The sequence below is a fragment of the Pygoscelis adeliae genome, unplaced genomic scaffold, assembly GCF_000699105.1.
Source record: "Pygoscelis adeliae isolate BGI_AS28 unplaced genomic scaffold, ASM69910v1 Scaffold621, whole genome shotgun sequence".
In the NCBI taxonomy this organism is placed as follows: Eukaryota; Metazoa; Chordata; class Aves; order Sphenisciformes; family Spheniscidae; genus Pygoscelis; species Pygoscelis adeliae.
In genome coordinates, this window is record NW_008824052.1 from 505,310 (window position 1) to 511,541 (window position 6,232).

Sequence of the window (6,232 nt, forward strand, 5' to 3'; positions counted from 1 at the left end):
TACCATATGTTGAGACTACAAATGGTTTAATATCCATCTTTCACTTGGGTGGAAAAGGAAGAGGGAAATACAACTGTCTGAAGACTGTATGTTTAACAACCCCCTCTAACCAACAGTTTAGTCTTTGTAGATCGTATTTATTGTTCTCATTCTGTGGATCCACAAAATCTTTTCTTACAGTGTACAGAAGACAAACACTGGGGAGAGAAGTTTAGGTTTAGAAGATGAACCCAGAGATAGGCAGCAGTGTGCTGCTCTTTAAAGCTCACAAAAGCTTAATCTAGTCAGTTCTAATGCACTACAGAAATAAGAAGTCAACAACAGTTCAGACTACAGAACAGCTCAGTTTGATATTTGATTAATGAAACAGTGATATCCCTACAGCTCAAAGTACTTAGACTGAGACTCTAAGAATAACATTCAGTCTATCACGAGCCAACTTCCAACCTCTTTAAAAGCACCAGATTGCATTTTAAGGGTCTTCTCAAACAAGCAGGATTCCTAGTAGCATCTGAAGGTTCCACAAGTATTTAATCATATCTGCTATCTAAGTGTTCATAGTGGATAGCGTGTTTGTTTTTCCATTGAAAAATTCAGCTTAATAGCAGAATTTATAGCAGACGTTGTACTTTTTAATGCTCCTACCACCATTATTTCATTTTGAAAGATTTTTTTTTTTTCCCTTTAAATCTCAGAGCATAACGTGGTAAGTTTTCAGTAGCTACTTATTTCTACAGTACTACTAGCTCTGGAAAATACCCCAGTTCTGTGCCCCAACCCCCAAAAGCATTACTTACTGCACTTTTCTAAACAATTTCTGTACTAAGAAGTCTGACATACTAGCGTCTAGAAAGATTTCCTTTTAAGTATTTTGTACTGCATTCCCTCCCTCACCCCTATGACAAGCTTAAGACTTCGTTGCTTGGAAGATAAGTGATAACTGCCTTGAGGGCAGCTTTAAGGCCATGTTTAGAATCACGCTGCTGTCATTAAAAAGAACAATAACAATTCTTTAGCATTAGTTCAGAATTACAAAGTATTTAAGAAATTTTCTCTTAAAAGCAAGATGACTTCTTGTTTTAAGAAAGTGATTTGGTTATGTCAAGAACCTTAACCTAATTTTCCTACAGCAGTCATTTTCACTACTATCCTATGTCTAATCAATACATTAAAGGAAGCCAAGCTTCTGCCTCAATGCCTAGCAGTTCATGTACTTCGAGTGACTGTTCCTCCCCTGAAATCAGTACTGTGATTATTTCCATATTACGCAGAGGATTGACAGATAGTACCTTTCATTTCCCAATTGTTTAAGGTGCCCCGAGTAGACCACACTACACAGACCAGGATAAATGAACAGCCACCAGCAAAAGCCAGAAGACCCTTTCTTACATTTACCTGAGGAGCTGAAAATGCAGAAAGGGTTGAGGAGGGAGTGGAGTAAGACATAGCATGCAAGTTTGCAGGCAGTAGTATCATAGGATTGGGCTTACAGAGACAGTTAAAATAACTGCACTTATTCTTCCACTCAGCAGTACCACCCTGTTTGAGAAGATAAGAGGTGAGAACAACTTTTCCAAGTACACACAACATACAAGAAGTAGTCCTAACACGTCAGAACAAGCAGTTGACACATTCTCCAACAGGTTTTTATAATTTTCAATCCAAGTAAAAAAAAAAAGCTTTGTTGTCCTGGAATCATTATATAACACACTGCTCAAAAGTCACTTCAAATATTTTACTGAGACCAATAAGAATTTGTAAATTCAACATGACTATCTCTAAGGCGATGGTGGAAAAAAAATTTATTATGATTTGACACTAACTACAGACTGGAACCTGCTTCTGATCTCACTTGAGCAACAACTGCATAAGAGCAAATTATGTTCCACTCTCAAATATCAGTTTACTGGAAATTATGTTCTGTACTCCATGTCTGTAATCTGCACAACATTTTACTAGTTCAAGTCTTCAACTCCGCTGCCTTCCAGGTTTTGGCTTCTATTCCAGTCTTTTAAGAGAAACCTGCCAAGACTTGCAACAGCACACAAACCCCACCTTGCCATGCAGAAATCACTGGTATGTAGGGTTGAAAATGCAATCAGTCATTTGCTCATTGTCTGCACTGAACATAAAGCTGGAAATGCATCTAGAACAAGAAAAAAAATATTAGATGAGACATCTCCCCTCCTAGCAAAAGCATATCATCATATCCCTCATACCATACACAAGCTGTAAATAGAGGCCCAGTAACCGAGCTGTAAGCTGAGTCCTTTCCCAAAAGGCACTTCGTGCAGTCTTACAGCTTTGACAGTTCTTTTATATATTCCTCCAGGATACAGAAGAGCAGCGTGATTCTTTTAAAAGAAGCTGGTCTTTCATAAATCATTTCTGCAGAGGGCCAAATGGACTTCTCTTTCACATTAGATTTGATTTCCTATTAAGCCCTGATCATGAGTTCATCAAGCTGGCATTAAACAGGAATTCCAATACCCAGTTTACCTGCTTTCACTCAGGTAAATTTTGTCAGACTGCCTTGGATGCTATATGGTTCAGTAATGCTATCTTTGGTGTCAAACATTCTGCTTTAAGTTTTTCCAACCTTGAAGAGGAGCCAGCTACTAACTATTATAAAATTAGCATGGCTATTTTTTCTGTTTAGTTAATGGGAAAGGGAGAAGAGACTTACTTCGCTTCACAGATCATACGAGCAGAAAGATTTACTATTCTCACACTAAAATGAGATACAAACTAGTCTTGTTACCTCAAGGAGTAACGTCCCCATGGAGCAGCTGGAATTCTCAGTGATAGACTCCAGGCAAACTAACTAGATAGCTTTAGGATATGTAAGCTCATGAACAACCTGCTATTGTAATTCATTACATGAATTTAACAGCTATGGCACTATAATAGCATACGTACACTCCCTCCCAAATGCAAAGGGGGAGGGTAAGCTCCTTACTTTGCTGCAGAGTGAGAACTCCAGTTAGACACAAACAGTTACTTGGCTAACATTAATTTATATCCTATATCATCTCCCAGTAACTCGTTTGTACAGCTACAGAATACAATAGGTGTTACCTTCAAGTCTTAGGAGATAAATTCAGTCAGATAAGAATTAACAGTGGGGGAGGAAAGACAGATCTTCAAATTCCTCAGATTTCATTCCAGGTTTCTTAAGTGGGCAGAGGATCAACTTCCTAATTTAAATGCCTTCTGAGTTCCTCCAACTTTTATATTGAACATGTGTTTCAAAAAGCACGCTTAGCAAGCACATAAAGTCTTGCTTTCCTGGAAATGAACACTACACAAAAATATATCAGAAATAAACAGAAGTTAAAGGTCAGACAAGTTAGCTACCAATGCTCTCAGAACATTAGTCCCTATGATGTATTAATTTGCTGCTAGAAATTACCTGATTATTATCCTTGTCCTAATAGATATCACTCATTTCGTATCAGTTGTTTCTTTGCAGCTAACTGAAATAGAAGACATCAATCTGAGCAATGTTTTCACATATATTTCAAACTCGCTCATCTGTTTGTTCTTGGTGTTTCAGATGCAAATCCCAACCCCACAAATGTATTCATGTAAATCAGCTCCCTACACAGCACTGACCACAAAATCAGCTATAGGATGAGATAATATTTTTCATGTCAAGAACAACCCTCTAAAAACAAGGAAAGCTACTTCCATCTTTCCTCCAGGACATCTCAAGAAGTTTAGGTTGCTGAAAATGTTTTGAGAAAGAGACACAGTCATTCTCCAGTAAGAGTGAAGTCTTGAGAACCAATGTATGTAAGTACTTCTGAAAACTTCCAGTTGTTTACAAATGACAAATCAGCAGGCCTGCCTATGCAGAAGCTTAGAAAATATTTTTGCGCCTTGTTCACCTTAGACAGTTGAGATTAAAGACAAAGCCTTAAAATACTAATGATTGGTATAGTAAGTTTGAGAAGTTAATGCAGGATTTAGCAAAAAGTTGGAAAACTGCACTCAAACTGGCAGCTTGCAGATCACACTGTAGGCACAGCATGCAGCAACAGTAAACACAAGGAAACAATCCAGTCTGATTTTAAACTTAAAACTTCCCATTCAAAGACTGCCATGCCAGGATATCAAAAATCATCCCCAGGATGGGGCCTGTTCATGACTGCAGTGCAGTAACAAAAGCAACTTCAAACTTCACCTTACATAGAAAAGTTGGATTTAAGCGAAACTTGGCAGTTTTCCTTATGAACGTCCTTGGAACAGTTAGAAACTTTTACAGACTGTGCTAAGATATACAACAGTATACTAAGAACAGGCACAAAGTTAAAACTAGTTTTATCATAGTGCTGAAGTGAAACCTGTGATCCAGCTTGCGCTGGAAGCTAACAACACTGCAGTTCACTCCAAAAACAAGAACACCACAGAATTTCATTTACCTGCGTTTCCAGCTGCTTATTACATCTGATTTTGCAGTTGGGCAAAACTCAAAGTCGGAGCGGATGTGATACTGCCACCAGGAAATAAGCGCTCTTCTATCGTATCCCCCAGGAAAATCTCCAGCTCTCCTCCCTTCCAACAGACCCGTTTTCATCCAGTCTAGCCAGCTTGAGGTAGTGTCCCTATTCTTATTAGGACAAGAGATAACAATCCCTCATCTATCATGGTATCTTGCTCCAGTCAGTGGTACTTTATTAGTACAGTCAGTCAGCAAACATTAATCACTGGTATTTAACCAAAACACAGGGACTGCAGTTGGCACAAGGTACCTGAGAAGCATCAGCACTCCTGCAAGACCTGGCTCAAGCATTCCTGTCCGTCCAGCACAAACAAGAGCTGCTTGGCCTCCTACACTAGGAGAGACTGTCGTATTTAAAGGAATGCTTTTTTGATAGTCCAAGTAAAACTGTTCTGTGCTAGAACTATTTCAGAAATGTCTTTAAGTTGCAGGCAGGTGAACATGAAAAGGAACAAATAGAGCCCTCCTCAACCCCACTCCCTGCTTTCAAAAGAGTTCTAGCTGAAACACCGCAGAGCTATTGCTATTATTTGAAGAGGAACTGTAACATCATTAATGACTTTAGGGTAAGCTAGAACACAACAGCTGTTAAGCAACACTTAGTAATGGTACAGGAGGAGTTACAGGCCTCTCTTACATTTCTCTTCTTCTAACTATTCCAATCTACCGTTCTGCTTTATTTCATTGTACAGAAAGCTCTTCTGCAGGCAGGCACAGATCATCCATAGCTGTACATGTAGACCCTATCAATTAAGTTGTACACAAGCAACTTAACAGTGACATGCGCATGTTTCCACCACTGATGATGACACAGCTACCTTAAAGGACATTTATTACAGGTGTGTTGGTGCTTTTATGACCCTGAGAAAGTTATGCAATAATCTAATGCTTTGAGATTATTAAACTACACAGTGGTGAAAACACAGAGAACCATCAAAGAAAATTCAGCAGTGCTGGAGGGGGGGGCGGTGCAGAAACCAGTACCCAAGCAGCAAAGCAGTATCATATCCTCAATTTCAATCTCTGGACTCTTTTAAATTATTAAAATTGCAATGCTGCCAAACATAATCAAACATTTCCGCATGCTCAGAAGCGTTGCCTTTTCCTCCCTATAAAAAAAAAAAGTCAGTAGAGTAGCTACTCCACACCTGCCAGTTTGTAGTGCGGTTAGATTTCCCAGTCTCTAGTTGGTTTGCAAATGAAGCAGTTGAAACCAATAGTGGCACATGGCATCTGCTAGATTTTGTTTAATCATGCCCAGTCCAATCGTTCTGCTTCCAAATTAAGTGAGAGTTATACAACAAAGATGTTAAAATAGTTCAGTGTTCTAGTGCAGCGCTAAAAACCTCACACGATTCAACTTAGTGTTCAAGTCAGTTACGGTCCTCACACGTCCCAGGTCCCCCCTCACACAGAGTACGGCAGAGAGAGTTACAAGTTCAGCTTTTAAGCTATTCTTGAGAAAAAAGCGTATTAAAAAAAAAAAAATACTGCGCAGACTCCAGCACATCCGAGGCTAAACACCAAGCCAGAGACGCGTCCCATCACAACCAGAGACTATATTACACAAACAGTACTGACGGTGGAGCACAGCGGGTCCACACGGGGGTCGGGCCAACATGGGTCGGCCACCTCCTTCCCCGAGCCGCCCGGTGCTGCTCCCTCCGCAGGGGGACGCGGCTCCGAGGAAGCAGGCACCCTCCGGGCTGCCTCGCTCCAGCCCCGGGA

General features: G+C 40.0%; 1 protein-coding gene across 1 annotated transcript in view; it reads right to left on the reverse strand.

The window, feature by feature from the left end:
• ATL2 (atlastin GTPase 2) overlaps positions 1–3,278 on the reverse strand; it is a 38,282-nt gene extending 35,004 nt beyond the window's left edge. Inside the window, exons 1-2 of the mRNA XM_009333715.1 lie at positions 3,079–3,278; positions 2,056–2,146 (exon numbers count right to left, since the gene is read on the reverse strand). The gene's annotated coding sequence lies outside the window, so the exon portion shown is untranslated. The remainder of the gene's footprint in view (positions 1–2,055; positions 2,147–3,078) is intronic.
• Between the last annotated feature and the right edge of the window lie 2,954 nt (positions 3,279–6,232).